Source organism: Ambystoma mexicanum, chromosome 7p, assembly GCF_040938575.1.
Source record: "Ambystoma mexicanum isolate Mex_15411 chromosome 7p, UKY_AmexF1_1, whole genome shotgun sequence".
NCBI lineage: Eukaryota > Metazoa > Chordata > Amphibia > Caudata > Ambystomatidae > Ambystoma > Ambystoma mexicanum.
The window spans coordinates 241,687,277-241,705,364 of NC_090939.1; positions in this window are offsets into that span (position 1 = coordinate 241,687,277).

An 18,088-nucleotide genomic window follows, 5' to 3' on the forward strand; every position below is an offset into this window, starting at 1 on the left:
ACTGATCCTGCTTAACTTCAAAGCGGAACTGGCCCTGCTTAACTTCAAAGCAAAGAAAGGGCCGGCCCGTTGCTCTAAATGGCCTTGTAACTTTGACTTATTTATAGGGCAACATGGCCTGAGGAGTCTGGCCCTGTCCTCACTTTGAAGCGTATCAGGGAATGTCCTGGTTACTGCATGGATGGGAGTCCTGGATGGCAATCAAGTCACTGGCCATGGCCATGGCCGAATTTTCATGCCCGACATCACTATAGCTGTAAAGATATATTTTTAAAACTGTAACCAAGGGTACTGAGCTACACATATACTTGGCTATCTGTAGTCCTTTATAGCCGCAAATATCGGAAAAACGGGTGGAAAGAAAATGCTTTCCTGCCCCTCCCAGGGTCTCATCAAGTGCCCCTCTCATCTGTGCCAGCTCCCACTACTCCACAGACACGCTGTTTCTGTGACCAGTTAGCTTTGAGATGTCGGCTATTCAAGGCTGCAGAAAGATTTGCATTGCAAACTCCGGAATTTCACTTGGTGCCTGATGGCATTTACAGGTTTTTTGGCATGTAAATAGTTTTGTTCCTGCGTTTCATTTTCCCATATCCTCGGGTATAGCTGCGGTTATCTCTCGCATCGAGAGCAAAACAAGATGGCAGCTGTTTCATTAAAAAAAAACACCCGGTTTTAAATCCCTGAGATATAAATCTATTTTTGAGAAAGGGGCACCCCTTCTCAGTCAAATATTAAAATTTTTAAAAAACGACTGCCTGGAAAAACTCAAAACCATGCATGGATCACGAGTCAACATTACTTGCCGAGTTGTTTCGAACCTGGTCCAAATCCGTACTGCGGTTTGGGCTGTGCTCTTTGGCAAAAATGGACGTTGTTTGTCTATGGGAAATGAATGGGAAGTAGGCTGTCCTTTTGGGAAACATTTTTCTTTTCTTTTCTTTTTTTTTTTTTAACAAATCTTTAAGAAACTTTGCTTTGCAGTCTGGGTGGTGCGGGGTGAGTTCTTAATCACAATTTTCGTCACATCTGTTACTCAAATCAAAGGTTATTCACAATGGAATTTTGAGGGGTTCCTATGGGAGTTTGACTTACCTTAACTATAGAGCGACGACCACTGCCTATATAATATATATCTATATATGTATTTTCAGAAGCATCTTAAAATGTTGGATCCCGTGGTCACTCCAAGGGCATCATAGAGAATGCCCATGTTAAGGCCAGATCGCTTGATAGGGATAAACTTCTCAACACCAATAGAACCCTCATTGAAAAGACTCATGATGATCCACGTTTTGTTGTGACATTTGGTCCTTCTTCATATAACATTAGGAAGATCATTCGAAGGCACTGGCATGTGCTTAGGATGGACAAAGACTGGATGCTACTGCTTTCCTCGCGACCTACATTAACTTTCAGACGAGCATCCTCGCTGAGGGACACATTGGTGTTGAGCATTCTTCAGCCCATTGTGAAAGCGTCCACTCAGACTTCTTGGCTATCCACATCGCCTGTTGGTTTTATGAAATGTTTTAAATGTAAGGTTTGTGTTCATGCCACTCCATGCAAAGCATTTGAACCCCCTATCACTGCCTTAGCCCGGATGATTCAACACTTGATCACATGTGACACTACTTTTTTTGTATATGTATTGTGCTGTCCATTCAACAAATGGTACGTGGGCAGCAGTACTCGTAAGTTAAACATTTGGATTTTACAGCATCTAAGAGCTATAAAAACTTCAGGTCCATCTTATCCGATAGTTAAGCATTTTTAAGGAGTTTCATGATAACAATGCACAGCTGTTCACTTTCTTTGGAGTTGCACATATTGCTATTCACCCTCGAGGAGGTCACAGGACCTTAAGACTACACCAGTTGGAGACCAAGCTTATTTTGGATTTCAATACTAAAGAGCCACATGGACACAACATTGAAGAGGAGGTATACACTTTTATTGTAGTTTAAATTGCACCTTTTGTTCCATCTGGGTCTTTATTTTTCCTGAGGTGTTTGCCTCTTATTATGTAATTGATTGTTGGTCACTTTTGCTGCTTATTTTTAATTTTCTTTCACATTCTTTGGGTGAAATCTTTCTTCTCCTTTTGTATTACAGGGTTCATGTCATCATCTTTGGCCATTGGGTTTCATGTGTATATGCACTGCAGTGTTTTGTTTGATGAGGATTATGTTATTCATACTGTATATTTGAGCTTATTTTTTCATTCTGCTTTTCCACATTTATTCTGGTGAATCGCTTTTCAATTTCAATGAGCAGCTTTTGTTGATGAGTTTCCCTCTACTTTTAACTCACGTGGCCTCATGAGTAATCTTGACACTAGCACTTTATTCTGAGGCAGCTATGAGTATTTGCACTTTATCATGTCTATTTGGACCATGGTGTGTATTTAATTCATATTTAGGAGGGATCGTGTCTGTTTTAATATTTTGTAATACTGTGTGCATATTGCCTGTGGATATTGTGATGTCGTGTATGTTTCATTCTGTGCAATAGACTAATCGTTCCCACTTTGTGCAAGGGAGAAGGCGCATTGCTGCCAGAGGCCGAAACAGGTATCAACTCCTACAAGCCTTCATTGGAAGTGCTTGTTGCTCCCATGTTCCAGTATCTAATTTATGGCTAGTGGAAAGACTATTCGATTTGTATTAGAGCATTCATTTGCCGACTCCCATGTTTAAATCATCATTTTTCTTGCGAGTAGCGAACCTTTGGGCATTGATTCGCTCCCTTTGAAAATTAAATTATTATTAATAGTCACCCACTACTAACCCCCATTCACTTTGATGAATTTACCTGTGATTTCTTATATTGGGATTGTTCACATGGTGTATTTAAGGTGTTGCTATATTTGTAATAAATTGAATTTTATATGTACATCACTCCATGTTTACCATGACCTAGTAATTAATCATTGGGTATTGTTGTGTTTAAGTGGCGAGGGAGGGGTAACCAAGTCTCCTTGCATTGTTTCCTTTTCACTGCTATTGTCAGCCTTTATTTTGATATGTTCAAATTCTGTGTTACATTTTCCCTGGCCCACTGGCTTGGAGTAATTAAAGTGATAACTGTTTGTCATTTTGCTATTGATGCCTATAAATCAGGTCCGTAGACACATGAGCCCGTTGTCCGTCCTTTGTCTTTACTTAACAAGCGCAGGGCTGGTATTTATTTAAAAGTCAACAAAAAAACAGGACATGAGTTGGAGCTGATTGTTTGCAGTATCATAACATGGGATCTATGGAGGCAGCCATCTTTCTTGATGGAAGTAGTTATCTGCAGATATCATTTTGGCTTCAATTAGAGCATCCTGAATGGATAAGAACCATAAGTGGCTAAAATGTAAAAGGCAACGGGTGATCTGTCAAATGGAAATGGCCAAAGCTGGGAAACACCCGGTGTCCTCCGCAGGTCACAGACATGGAGGTGATAGGAGATTCTGCCAGAGGTTTGGGGCATCGCGGCCCCGGAAATCTAGTGAACCTTTAATGTGGATCTTCAATGGCCAACACATAAAGGAAAGACACCTTGAGAATCGGGACATAAACTATGGGCAAGAAATTGTCAAAAAGTCTAGGCACTACAATTAAAATGAACATAACATGTGCCCTTTCAAATGCTGTGTAGCTATTCATTTTCATGGTTCCATGTAATAATGTTGCCACAAAAATCTCGCCATGCAAAAATATTGCCGAAAAATTGCCGTTTTTTGTGGCGACATTATTGCATGGAACATGCGGGGGACACCCCCGCAACCTCCAAACTTTTTTTTTCTTTTTTTTTTGTTTGCCCCTGTGCCCATGTATATGGTCACCCATATAATATCGCCGCGACCTTTTCCCGGCGATATTATTTACGGCGACCATATGTATGGGGATAATATTACCTGATACCATTTTCATTAAGGGGATTAGCAGGTTTGCACCGCCTATTGATAATGGCGTAATTGCCAACACACCAGGATCTTTAAAGGCTATAGGTCGTACTTCTCCCTGGCGTAAGAGGCCATTTTGAACCGCTCATGAAGGTACCTCTAGCCACAGATTTACCCTCGCAAAGCACGCCACAAGCCCACCTACCTATGCCTACTCTTCATCGTCTATTGCTAAATTTGGCAGGCAGCCGCTGGGTTGTCTCTTAATGCTGTAATTGCTAAATCTTTGTGTATGTGATGTATGTTTTGCTCAGACAACTGTCTACTGGAAAACCAGCAAGGTGACGCAATGTACTATGGGATGGCACGCAGCGCTGAGAGGCCACACGTACACCGGATTAGCGTGTTACCGATACCCAAGTATGATAAATTGATGAGTAACACAAATACAGCGTCTAATATTTATTAGGTTTATGCCCGCTTGGTATGGAGATGAATTGGCTTAATTTATTTATTTATGTATTTAGGATTTATAAAGCGTGAACTATGGCCCGAAGGCATCAAGGCCTCAGCTTTTGGGTTGTAGGCCTTGCGGAACAGCCTTACTATGCACGCTGCACAGTATCCCGCTTCTACGCTAGCGCGTTTGCTATGCCAACCGCATGCGTCAATGGCATGTTTGCAATTGGTTTTTAACTGGCAGTCTTATTAACATGCAGAAAAGAGACAATGCGGGCCCGTGGACAGTTTCTAAAATGTGGAAAGCTAAACTTAGTCCATTGCAAAGTTTGCCGTCCCCTTTGGAAGACTCCCCTGTTCAAGCAGCGATAACACAGATTTAATGTGTTTGAACAGGCATAGAAAGGGGCTCTGACGTTGGAAACTCTACTGCCGGCGCGGCACAAAGCAAACCACAGACAACCGACGACGACACATCGCCAAATGTCAAAAATGCAACGGGCTAAAGTGGAATTTGATTGGGGTTTTGTTCTCTGGGCGATGCAGGCCAGGGGGAGAAGGGGGTTTATAAGTGAGAGCTCGGTCTCCAAGACGGTCAAGAAATGAGTAGACACTGACAAGCCTTGTAGCGAGGCGCTCACCGAACCGACCTAGAAAGCAAGGAACGATAGACTCGGACTGCGATGGAGGCCATTGTTTTCGTCGCCATTGCCTTGGCTGCTCTTGTCTCCGTGGCTGTTCGTGTCCACGCGGCTCCCATTATGGCTGACAAGCTGAGCCTTCCAGAAGGTAAATCGGGTATTGGGCATGTCTGTGGATGTCCCTTGTCTCACACATGTCAGATCTGTCTGCAAATGGCCTATTAAGCAGGGATACAAGAATAGGGTGAACTTTCCACCATCAAAGAGAGCATTGGGGGATATGTGTTAAAAATATTTAAATGGAATTCCTCATTATGACATGATAGATTATTTATAACGCGCTTAATACACAGGTGTTTAAGCGCGGAACCGGGGATCGAACCTGTGCTGCTCCGGTGTTATCTTGTTTCTAAGGCGAGCACGTAACCTCCCGAGACATTGAATGGTCTATTATCATGGCTTGGAAAAGTGGTATTACTTTTCAACATAGTGCCTTTATTCAACCCAAATTGGTGGGGGCACAGAGGCAATATGTCCACTACACTCCCCAAAGCCCGTAGACACCTAGACAAATAGGTGTTTTTTGTTGGGTTGGGACTCGAAAAGTTCCCCAAATGAAATGCATATTTAGATTTTGATAGCCCTAGTTTTGACATGCACATACCTCTTTCATTTTTATAAAGTATATTTTTTAAAAATCTTAAAGTATTTTTTAGCAGTTATTTAAGCATGCCTGATCCCACGCACACACACCTATCCGCGCAACGGCTCCTTACCCTCAAACAGTGCAAGGCAATGGAACATCAAGGGAAGGCAGTTTCCTCGGGGGACCTCGGATTAAGGAGGAGTGGGCTTCTAGTTCTGTTTCCAAAAGACACTTGATTTAATGCCTGTTTGCCAGTTAATAGGAATGTTTATCATATGTTACGTGAGCTGACAGTTTGCATCCGATGTTCAGCCTGGATAGAGTTTAAGTTCAGTGATCATAACTATTTCAAACTAATAAACTTTTAAATTGGTTTATTTGAAATGGCAGCATTTAATCGGTCTTCTTAAAATGTAAATTTGTCTCTGAACTCAAAAGGGCTTCGTGTTTTGGCGGGTGAGAGCAACTTGAAATCCAAGCGCCCCTTGTTCTCTTGCCGTTCTGCGCACGCAGCATGCAGGACCCAGCACGGTGGCGGATAGATACACATGGCTAGCCACCGGACCTCTAACACCAGGGGTAAATGTCATTTTCTCCCACAGAAGACCGAAGGCGAACCGCACTCGAAAACCCCGGCGCAGATCCGCAAAGCAGAGTCTTGAAGTTTTTAGCGGCACTTGACGAGGCGCAGAAGAGCGCTCACGATAGAAGCAAGGGCACGGGTCTAAGAGGTAATCTTGTTTTAGCGTGAAGGATCCGTCTACGGGTCGCTGCTGTTGGATAGTCACCCGGGTGCGGGGTGGGAGTAATCCTGGAGACATTGGTCCAGTGTAAATACAGGTAACACGAGGGAAAGAATTGCCCTATCAAAAAAAAAATCCTATTTCAAGACATTACTTAAACTGGGCAATATTTGTCGTAGTTCTTTAGTGTATTTGCCTTGATCCAAAAATGAATTGCAAGAATAGGTTTTTTGCAGTAGAGCAATATTTGCCGAGAGTTGATTGCACTGGCATCTGTGCAATGTTTCTGTATTACCACCCTAACAGTTTCATGTCAGTTTCCACACCTAGCAGACATGAAATAAGTAGCATTGGCCTGTTTTTTTATTGTTGTTGTAATCTTGCAATGATAAATCACTGCTTTTTTCTATTTTTACAAGTATTCCCAGAAACTTCCACAAGTTCTTTTGAAATACTTTTCCGCCACCAAGATTGCCTTCTATCACGCTGTGGAAACTGCCAGGTGCATGCACAATCAATTGGTCTCATGACCAATTTGGCAGTGTGGTAAAAATCCAACGCTAATTCTGTTTGCTGCCACGTTTTTGGCAGTACTAGAATTACCACCATTTTTACTGTATCTCCAAATTCCGAATTTGGAGGTAAAGTGGAGGATTTATTACCACTTTACATCCAAACACCGTCGATATACCACATTAGAATTAATGTTTGCAGTAATTCCGATACACTCTAAAAAAAAATAGGGATTAACACTGCTTTACCACCACTTGTAATCTCATGGTAAATCTGCGGGACCGAGTGGTGGTATTGCTAAACGGGTTTGGTGGTAATTACCCGGAAACTTGTGTTTAGGCAGAAGGACTAAGTAAGGCAAATGCGAGCATAAAGACAGAATTAGAGATGGGAAGAATACAGAACGACCCCGGGGAGGGGAAACAGCAGAAAGGCTTTCTTCCTGCGCGCGGCCGTCTGCTCAAGCAGCGTCTGCTGATGGCCGTCCCACTTGGTCCACTCTGGGCCTGATTTACCAAAGTGTTTTTCAATGGGGCTTTCCCACTTGCAAATGCTTTTGTAAATCAGGCCCGTTGAATGTAACTGTGATGGAAGCCTCAGCACTGATCTGTTTGTGACCCAGGATTCAGAAACCAAAGCTCAGTTGTTCCTCTCCTGCCTCACCAGAAACAATTCGGCTCTCAGACTGATGTCAACAAATATTGGACCTGATTTACAAACGCGTTTTACAATGGTGCAATCCCACTGTGGCAGTGAAAGGATCCATTCTTTGCATTCACACATTCTGTGCTAAACTATGGTTGGGCTCTGCTGTGCTACAGACACAGGGGTTCGTGCGTGCTACACACTGTATACCAGGCAGCTGTCGTAGCCTAAATGCTGCAAACTGATTGGCTGGAAGCTGGTGAATAACTGTCAGTGTGATGCGCAGAGAATCGCAAAGAAGTCCCAAGTCTCAGTCCCACCATCTATCTAAGATGGCAGGCTAGGTTTTAAACATAAGGCTCTAGTCTGGAGCAGTTCATTTCTTACAGGCAGAAATCAGTTGCTTTGCCTTTTTTTAATCTTCTAAAAAGCAATCACCTGTGGGGTTGGACAGGGGTCATCGCTAAATGTCATTTAACGTCTAAATGAAGCCAATTAGCACCCTGGGAGGGGGCGCTAGCCAATCAGGATGCTCGGAAGGCTGTGTTGTATGGTACAAGCCAGAGTTCCCAGCAGCCTAGGTAGCCAGCACCACCTTCCCCTCACCGCTCTCCCAACCCCCTCACCTCTTAGCAGCCGCGTAGTTTCCTACGCAGGTGCTAAGAGTGTGTTTTTGTTTTTTAAAGAAACTTACCTTTGGTGCGCAACCCGGCGCCACGCTTTGCTGTCATCCACAAAGTCCATTTACACCAGTCATCAACATTGAAAATGGAGTTCATGGGACAGCACTTCATGGCGCTGGACCGCACGTCAAAGGTAGGTTTCTTTTTTTTACAGACACCATTAACACCCATGTAGGGAATTACATTGGTGCTAATGGCGATATGCCCCTCTGCGCTGGCCCATTCTGACGGTAATAGCACTGCTGCCCTCGTTAAGGGACCTTTGCTTTGCTCGCGCCCTTAACTTGAGTAGGCCCGCCACCTCGGGGGATAGCTCCTCACTGTGGACCGTGTTCGTCCATTAGGCTTCACATTTTATATGGTACTTTGTTTGGGGTAATCCCCTTGATGATGACGTTCATATCGAGTGCTGTATAGGACCGGTCAGCGTGTGGATGAACGCAAATTGGCTTAACCACAATAAGAGTAAACGCTCCCCTTCAGAAAGTGATATGATATGATATGATATTTTATTTGTATCGCGCTCGTACACAAGTGTTTCAGAGCGCGACTAGGCAAGGGAGGGGAACAAGGGAGAACACAGCACAACATAAAAACGATCTTACTAGGCCCAGTGACATTGAGAACGCGCAAGTGCATGGGAAAGGGAAAAGGGAAAAAGTGCATGGAAGGGGGAGAGTGAAAAGTGCAGAAGCCGAGGAGCGCAGATAAATAAAATAAATAGAAAATTGAGGCAAACTGTGGTAGTGCAGCCAGCAAGCGGCAAGTGCTGTGTATAAGGCAGCAGACTGGGTAAGTCTGAATAAGTGCAGAAAAAGAAGAAAAATGGGGGGGGGCTGTATGGGTACAGATAGAGTCCCCAGTGCAAGGGGTGGCCAGGAGGCAGTGCAGGAAGGTGGCAGGGTGAGCAGGTACCTGGGCCCAGGGGACAGAGGGTGGCCAGGTGCACAGTGCCAAGAGAGCAGATCAGCAGGGGAGAGGGGGAGCGAAGGCAGAAGCAAAGAGGAAGGTTTTGAGGTGCTTCCGGAACCGGAGATGGTTCTCCTCAAGTTTTAGAGTGGCGGGGAGGCTGTTCCAGAGGGAGGCCCCAGCCGAAGATAGAGATCTACCCCCAGCTCGTTTCTTTGAAAAACGACTGAACATGAGGGAGTTAGAGGTAGAGGAGCGAAGAGCTCGAGAGGGGAGGTATGTACAGTGCAGATGAATTTATAATTTCAGAGGAGTTTGGACAGTTGAGCTCCACCACAGACCTGTCCCTGGACCACTGGCCTCCCTCTCTTGGGCATTACACCTCTCCATGGCAGACATCTAGGAGTCTAGCATCAATCTTCTCTACCATTAGATGTCCAGACCAGCCTGGTATCCCGGGCCTGTTTTTTTTTCCATTTCTGTACTCTTTGTAGATTCCTGGACAATTTCACCTTCTCAAACAGAGTGCAGCTGGTGAGTGCATGTGTTCCCAGCCGTCTAGACGTTTGCAGCGCAGTTTACTTGGGGTGCCTTAAGCCTCACTGCATAAGCTTCAGGTTACCTATAATTCTGACTGCTGCTGCACCTGGGCCTTCGGATGTTGCAGTAGATTCATGTGGATAAATGCATCCAATCAAAAGCACAATGTCAGGTGCACGCGGCCTGCTATCAGCAGGATCTGCACGCGGCCTGCTATCAGCAGGATCTGCACGCGGCCTGCTATCAGCAGGATCTCATTCAAGGCCGCTTTCTGCCATTTCCCAATCAGAATATTGAGATCTGCATCCTTGGGTTTGCCTACTATGTGAAGTGCAGGGAGAGGGGAAAACGGGGTTCCTTCTCTGTGTAAACTGCTAAATTGTGGAATGATCTGCCTGCAGCACTGCCCCCCACCAATCTATCAAACACGGGGGTTCAGGCGCCAAATAAGGACACCCCTCTTTCCCCTTTAGCTTCTCGGCTTTGCTGGAAGCTGGGGGCTGTTATCCAGAGCCCTGAGAGCTTCTGAATTGGACATGGACTTCGGAAAGCATATAACCGCACCACCATGATCAGGGAATAGTCAAGAGAAGGGAAGATGGGACATTAGAAGGTGGTTACATGAGATGAGGAGGCGAGAGGTGACGGGGAGCATTGCGCAGGGCGTGGGGGGGGGGGGTCAATAGCACACTTCCGTGCCACTTAATATAGAGGCACTAAATATTGCAGCTTCAATGGCATCGCCCCTTGGTTGGTTTCTGCCCTGCTTCCCTGTTCCTTTCTGGGGAGACCAATTTCCCCTCCTTCCTCATCCTATCTCTTAGCAAACTTCTACCTGTGCCCCCCCCTCCAACCCCACAATAGCAACATTTCGCTCCAATATTTCCTGTCACAGGTGCAAGAATGGAAAGGGGCTGTACCCCTGGAAGAAAAGGATTATCGCTCATTTTTAGAAAACAAAACTGAAATAAACAAAGTGTACATGTCAGTGAACGTGTATATTTTTGCATTTTTATTTCGCTGAAGCAGATCAAAATGGCTCAATGCGTTTTCGGTGTAATCGAGAAAACATCCTTTGGGTGGACTTTTTTTCATTGTATGCAGCTCATTTTCTGAAACCCCCTGAATTGCACAAAGGAGGCCTGTTATGTTAGCACTTAAGTGCAAAACGCTTCCATGCGGGCAATTTCCTTTGATCGTGAAAAAAAGAAAAACGGGCTACACCGTCTTTCCAACTTCTTTTGCCACTTCGGAATGCAAACAGTGTAAGGAAATTCACAATGGACAATCCGAAACTGGCCTCAATGCATGCAGATTTGTATGTTGGAAAGGATGGGGGTGGAGGAAGCGGTGTTCCACTACGTAGTCCTTCTCTTCCATACAAATCAAATAAAATGTGGTGGAACCTTAGAAGCCTGCCTAACATTTTGCATGCAAGCTTTTTATGGTATGCCAGAAGAAAACTGGCCTCCCATGGAGCTCCTTTACTCCATAACAAACATGCAGGTGGCCCCCCAAAGGCGGCGTGCATATGTGTATTTTGCCTTTTGCCCTGCACATTTACCCTCCGCCGTCCAAATGAATAAACGCTACTTGCCATGCGAGCATGGTAGGCAGCATTTACAATTAGAATTAAACGCTGCCTGTCATGTACACATGGTAGGCTGCGTTTACAATGGATCCCTGTGGAGTCTGCCAGCTGTATGCTCCATTTAGATAAACAGCATTTACGCCAGCACGAAAATGCATGACAGCGCAAATACTTAAATATTGTGCAAAAGAAAAAGCATCAGACTATGAATGATAAAAAGCTGACACTTTTCATATGTGTAAGAGATATCTAGCTGTATGGGCATCCAAAATGGTCTAAAACCTGTTTGAACTTTAATTATTTTGCATTCCTTTGACTCATAGAAGGAAGGACAACCCCCTAGTTATAGCGCAAATGCTGGGGCATTTGTATGGTGGAGAGGAAGGGAGGCGGCAAAAACTCAAGTTGCGTTCCACCCCTCTTCTCCGCTATACAAATCAATGACAATGGAGCGTGACGTTAATGGAAGACATAAAAGCCTCTTTTAACGTTACGCCCCTAAGTTTTTTGGAAGCAGCCATGATTCATTAAAAACACAACGTCTGGGTACCCCATCACGCATAACAAGGTGCCCAACGCCACCTCTAGCTGCGGAGCTGATTCGAGGCGGATACAAAGGTGCCTATAGTGCCTACCATTCCAAATTCGAGGTCACCCTGTAGCACTATCGCAAGGATTTATGCCACCCTCAAGCAAAGTGCCATTTTTGCTTACCCCATTACATTCATGACAGAGTTGGTATTTGAGGGCAACCATGGTGCCATTCGGCTGGTGGCGCCCTGGGCACGTGCCTAGAACTGCATTATGGGCGCTACATCTCTGCACCAGCACTATTGTGGTTGCCCATTTTAAACCCTGTGGAAGGCTTGGCAAGAACCCCCCTGGAATTCACATAGCAGCGATGAAAAGGATGTGCTGCACAGATGGCGCGCATAAGAGAACGGAATTTCTGCTGGTTGCTGTGTACAATATGATTCTGGAACGAACTGGCCCAGAGATAACATTCTGGTCATGGCTCAGGTTTATAAAATGGAGCAAAGGATGGCCGTAGATCACATAGTTGCAGTGGACGGGGAGGAAGGATAGCTCAGGGGCAATGCCTTTGTCATGGAAGCAAGACAACACAGCGTAATCACGCGCTTAGAAACCACTCACTGGAGTTAAGCGCATTATAATAAATGAACAATAAATACATAAATAAATAAATAAAGATGTCACACCAGACGAACCTATTACAATTCACACAGTAACCCCCACAGTTCACAAGGAAGCAGGGCCCTTTAAAGCCTGCCAGAGGCGTAGCCAGGATTGTCTAACAAGTGGTGCCTGAAGCTAATGTAGTTTAACATCTGTTAATGCCCACACAGCGATGCTGAGTGGGCATTTACAGATTTTGGGGCTGGGGGACCTTGCCCTCTCAGGCTCTACCCTGTCTGCGCCTCTGAAGCCGGCTGCCCTGTCACCCAAGGGAGCACATTGTGATGTCTAGGTGGGCGATGAGGGGTGTGCTTGTGTAGCCAAACAATCCAGATAGGGAAGGCAGCTCTCACATTCCTGTGGATGGAGCACACGCAAGAGGGGCCTCCCTGCTGGTGGATCATTTTTTAAATGTCTTTATTTGCAAAGCGCTCCCTGCATAACTCAGTTGCTTCTTTGCGCTTTTGCAGTTCCCAGTGGTGGCCCCATCCAGGTGTCTGCTACAAGGACTTCAATTAGGGGGTGGTAGGTGTACCCGCTGCTACCCCTGTCAATCAATCTCCTTGGTACCCTCCGGACACTGCTTATGCGACCTTCCCTACTGCCCCTTAATTATATGTGAAAGAGCGATTTATTGCTCTGTGAAAAAAACACTAGAGGCCTGAAATTATTCATTTTGATGGTGACTCTGACTGTTTTCCCTTCTCAGAAGTAGGCTGACTGTACAACGGGAGGCACCAATCAAAAGCAGTGACAATGACCTTGTCTATGCAGTATGCAGAAACGAGTGGAGAGTAGCTCAGCAAGTGACGTGCTTGCTGCTAGTTACTGTGTGCACCCTGCATTCCAACACAAGAAGTCATAAAGGTGTCAACGACTGATTTATAATATGATTTGGTTCCTCATAATTCTGCACAAACTACTGGTCCCCCTCATAAAAACACAAATGTTGGCATGATGGTGCGAAACTAAAGATGGGGTGGCAGGAGATGTGGTCTTTTGGGTAAATCGGGGACAGTGAAACAGATCAAAAGGGCACAAATCCCGGCTTCCCCGATTTACTAAACATGTGACCCTGGGCCAATCACTTTACGTCAAAGGGCTTAATTTTCCTTAACTTCTGAAACTGGGATCACCTACAAGTGACTCAGTTCATTTTGCTCTAAAAGCAAACAAGCTTTATCTAGGAACATCAAACTTTATATGGCATAACATAGCTGCACAGGAAGGAGTATTAAGGGCGCGCTTGGCACTTAGGCTTGTAATGCTGCATGTTGCACATGCTGTCTATACAGGGTGTATGAGGTTTCATCTGGCAACCTGCGCATTAGAGACTGTGCTTGGAGTAATATGGCAGTGCCTGGCATGTGACGCAGTACTTAGCATATCCTGACTATGCTTAGGCTTTAAGAGACACGCAGGCAGTGCTGGCACAGGCAAGCAGTACTCCTGGTGGATGGTGGTCCTGCTTTGTCCCCCCACGGCCTATCATTACTCACCCATTGCATATGGAGGCAGCACTGTAGTTAATATATGGCTGCGCTCTACTACAGACTTCTGTGCACATCAGTACGATTTGTCATTTTATTAATCGTACGTTATTGCAGGGATTTTTTTTACTTCTGAGGTGTCACTTCCTGTGTTGTTATCAGAGCCAGAGGGCATATGACATCACGTGGTATTGGGGGTCAAAGTTCGTGCGATGTTATGGGAGGGGGGGTGTTTTCACTTCGACTACCCCTGGCATTTTGGTGAACTGATATCCCTGCTTGCTAGAACTGATGGTTCTTGAGGTTTGAACTGTTTGTTGGCATCATAAACGCCACTTTTCCCCTCTTCTATTTCTCTTGCCCTTGACTTCCGGTTCGCATACCCTTTCCCTGCCAGTGAAGACATCCGGTCCATTCATGTTGCTTCTAAGAGGCATCAGTGTGCAGCAAATGCATCTTACTTACATTTATTTCAATTCTAGACACGTGTTCTGAAAGTGACGGTTCCCTTTACCATAAAAGAAAGCTTTATATATTCTCTAATGATATAGGGGGTCTACATGGGTGACTTCTTCTTAAAGGGCCTGTGCCTGCTTGCCTTTCACCGTGTGCGCTGTGGCTCTTCTTGTCTCTGCACTTAACTAGAACAGATCTAGATGCCTCTTACTGGTATTATTGTAGGCTTCCCCAGAAAGGTTATATCCAAGCTAACACACTTTCCTCTAGCCCCCAGGTTATATCCAAGCTAACACACTTTCCTCTAGACCTCACGTTCTAGTCAAGCTAACACACTTTCCTCTAGCCCCTAGGCTATATCCAAGCTAACACACTTTCCTCTAGACCTTACGTTCTATTCAAGCTAACACACTTTCCTCTAGCCCCTAGGGCCTATATATACAAGCTAGCACACTTTCATCTACTCACTGGGTTATATCCAAGCTCGAACACTTTCCTCTACCTCCTAGGTTCTATCCAAGCTAACACACTTTCCTCTACCTCCTGGCTTCTATCCAAGGTAGCACTCTTTCACCTACCCATGGGTTCTATCCAATCTAACACTGTTTCCTCTACCTCCTAGGTTCTACCCAAGCTGGCAGACTTTCCACTTGCCCCTAGGTTCTATACAAGCGAGCACACTTTACTTTTCTCACTAGATTATGTACATGCTAGTACACTTTCATCTACCCCCTAGGTTTTATCAAAGCTAACATTGTTTCATCTACCCCCCAGGATTTAACTGTTTCCTCTACTCCCAATGTTCTATCCAAGCTATCACACTTTCATATACCCCCTAGGTTCTATCCGAGCTAGCACGGTTTCCTCTACCCCCTAGGTTCTACCCAAGCTAGCACACTTACATCTACTCACTAGGTTCTATCCAAGCTAGCATACTTTCATCTACCTCCTAGGTTCTATCCAAGCTAACACACTTTCCTCTACGTCCTAGGTTCTATCCAAGCTAACACACTTTCCTCTACCTCCTAGGTTCTATGCATGGTAACACTCTTTCACCTACCCATGGGTTCTATCCAAGCTAGCACACTTTCCTCAGCCCCCTTGGTTCTATCTAAGCAAGCACACTTCTGTCTATCCCTTGCCTTTTCTATCTCTGCCCTTTCTTTCGCTCTTTCTCTTTTCTATCAGGCCCTCCATCTGTCTTTTCTTGGACACATTCTAACCCTAGACACCTCTCTCTCTCTCTTTCTCTCTCTCTCTCTCTCTCTCTCTCTCTCTCTCTCTCTCTCTCTCTCTCTCCTTTATTCCTCTCTCTCCCCTGCTCCACGCCTGCCTTCATTAGAAACCCAGTCTAATTTTAGGTGGATTTACATGAATAAAGTGTTCCTGGTATGACTTACAGGTGTAAGAGCATTGTCACAAGTAGTTCTTTCCCATTGTGTGGCTACAGTTCTGCATGAGAGTGGGAGTCTCTGGGAGCGCCCCAGCATGACTGGGGTGGTGCTGCTGCTGCTTTCTCTTCCATCTCTGCTCTTTCCGCAGCATTTGTATGTTATGTTCTTCTTTGATCTCAGTGAATTCAACCTCCTTAAATAATACAAATATACCAGAACCTCACCCACCATTCTAGTGAAACTCTCCCTTCCCCTCTAGTGCTCAGCAAACATTACCACTGCACAAGCCTACTCGTTGGTTTTTCCCTCTACTCTTTCACTGCCTTCAACAAAGTTCTCCACTTTGTGACACAAACACTTGTCAAGCTACATAGATCCTCCAGCATATGCTGGGCTGGTTTGTCCAACCGCGCTGTGATCACAATACGGTTTAGATTGAGAAGGAGGAGGAACCGTATCAGGTCCTAGAACTGTGTGGGGGACGGGAAAGGGAAGTTGGGAGTCTCTTCTCACATGTGAGTACGATCATTCGGGTATGGTTGAAGGCTACGGCGGGGGTGGGACAAAGATGACCATTTCGACCGGTTGCACCTATGAGTGGTAGTAGAGTGGGACGTGTGATATATGGGAAGAAGGGAGAGACTATTGGGCGACTGGGACGGGGAGGGATTGTCGCTGATGTATATGTGGAGGACAAGGCCTTGGCATACGCAGGGTTTAAGGCTGCCCATCCATCTGTCCGCATGAACTTCTTGGAATTTGCCACACTTATGATTGGAGTTTGAGAGACTTGGGTTGGTTTCCCAGAGAAAACGCGTGTCCATGGTATGAACATAGCACTCTTGCAGTTAGTGGAAGGGGGAAAATGTGTATCAGATTTGTGTGCGGCAAATCGGGATCAATGTGACACTACAGGTGGAGAGCTGAGACTTAAATGGGAGACAGATATCGGGGAGCAGTTTTCGCATGGCACGTGGACTAGGTCATTTAAACACGTGAAAAAGGTCTCCAGAAATGTACGATTCCAATGGATTCAATATAGAATAGTGCAGCAGGCATATATATCTCAGGTTAGAGTAGCGAAAATGGCTGTGGAGGCAGACCCGAATTGTTGGAGATGTGGGAGGGAGGTTAGAACTTTTCTACATATGTGGTGGGGATGTGACCGGGTACTGAGATTCTGGGGCAACGCATGCTCGGAATTGTTCAGGTTGCTTGTGGTGAGAGTTCAACCCACGGTCAAGCAGTGCTGGCCAGGCCCGATCACCTCGAGGGAAGGGCAGACGGGGGAAAATGGTGACGAAAGCCCTGGCACTGGAGTTATTGCTAGCCCAGAGGACGATTACTATGGCGTGGAAGGCACAGAATGGTCCCAGAATGGGAGACGGGCGCGGGGCATTGCGCAAATGGGTGAGGGCTGAAATGGATCTAGGTGAGCAAGTATACTGGGGGGGGGGCAGAATAGAGTCACCGTACACTGTATGGCATGAGCTTTGGGACAAACTGGAGTGGGGCTTCGATGTATGACCACCGTAGGATGATAAACTGGTCAGAATACTACTATTGTGGACCATGAGGCAGGATTGGTAGGAATATAGGGGAGTGAAGGATGGCCGGTGCCAATGGAGAGAAGAGGGCACTGCTTACCGTTAACTGTTGTCGTGGCTGCACCTAGACTTGCTAAGAAAGGAGCAAGGAGATATCATGCACCATCTGTCTACGCCCAGATGTTGAATGTATAACAAGTGTTTGTTATGAAAATAAAAAATACATGTTCAAAAAGAAAAGCCTACACAGATCCTCCTCCACCTCTACCCAAGACGCTGCACTTTCTGGCTTGCATGCAAAATTGCTCTCTCTTAAAATGTCTTTGCCTCCTCTTTAAATACATCCAAGATTTCAACCCTGTTTACCTTTCTAAATGAATCTCTATATACAGCCATAATCCCTGCTCTTTGTTCCAATGCAACCTTATTGTCCCCCACCCTCTACAGGCCCTCCCAATTTCCTTCTTTACTAGCCTTTCTTTAGTGCCATGTTCCCCCACACCAAAACTTCATCAATCGAACCCATTAAAAGTAGTCTCAAACTCCACCTGCTAGCATTAGAGGCAATCTCCATTACCCTCCCATCTTTACACCCTGGTGCACCGCCTAGTGCATCTGTTTGAGCCTCAGGACTAGGCATATGTAATTTGCCACCATATAGTTACTATCCCTAGCCGCTTACATATCAGATTAATTAGGTTTTATACTCTTGCCCTTTTCCCTGATATATGTTCCCAAGCTA